The sequence below is a fragment of the Pteropus vampyrus genome, unplaced genomic scaffold, assembly GCF_000151845.1.
Source record: "Pteropus vampyrus isolate Shadow unplaced genomic scaffold, Pvam_2.0 Scaffold1243, whole genome shotgun sequence".
Lineage (NCBI taxonomy): Eukaryota > Metazoa > Chordata > Mammalia > Chiroptera > Pteropodidae > Pteropus > Pteropus vampyrus.
The window spans coordinates 1-847 of NW_011890024.1; positions in this window are offsets into that span (position 1 = coordinate 1).

An 847-nucleotide genomic window follows, 5' to 3' on the forward strand; every position below is an offset into this window, starting at 1 on the left:
AATCACAACATCCAGAAGAGTGTACAGGGTCGTGCAGGGCGGTGCGGGTGAGACCCGCATGGGAAGGAGCGCGGGCACACGCGCCCACGGGCACACGGGCGCACACGCGCACGCGGGCACACGGGCACACGCGCACACACACACGGGCACACGCGCACACGGGCACACGCGCACACGCGCTGGCCTCGCCTCCGCCTCCGCCTCGCACGCAGGGCGAGCCTCCTGTGCGCCCCTTCAGTCCCGCAGACCGGCGTGCTCGTAATCGCCAGAAGCCAGCAATTTCGTGGCAGATATGTCTTTTAGAGTACGCTTCTTTCTTTCTTTTGTCTCATGACTTTAAGGGTTATTTTTCCTCTTGGTTCCTGCACATGTACCTAGTGGGACCGGATGCTCACCCCGAGGTCAGGCACTTGAGGAGGTTTGCAAAAGCGTCCTCCTTCCCACACACATGGCCACTGCTTGTTCCCTTAAGGTAACGCGTGGCGAACCCACTAGCAGTAGAAGCATTGAGGCTCATGGAAATGGATTCAGATCGGGGTTTACCTTTTCGTAAAGTTTTGTGATCTGCTTGCCTCTATGCAGAGGTCGAAGCTCCAAAGCCAGAGGTTTACACTGCGTGTGATCCCAGCATTGCTGCCGTTCGAAAATTTCGGTAGCGAGATCCTTCGTGTTTTCCAGCCGGTGCTCGCTCTGTGGCAGGGCCCCCACTGCACCTGCCTCGGGAAGGGTGCAGGAACGGCCGCCACCGCCCGCGGCGCTCATTCTCACGCGGTGGCCTCTGCGGCGTGTCCCAGCCCCGCCAGCGTGCCGCCTGGTGCAGGCAGCTTCTGGCATTTGCTTTACGATG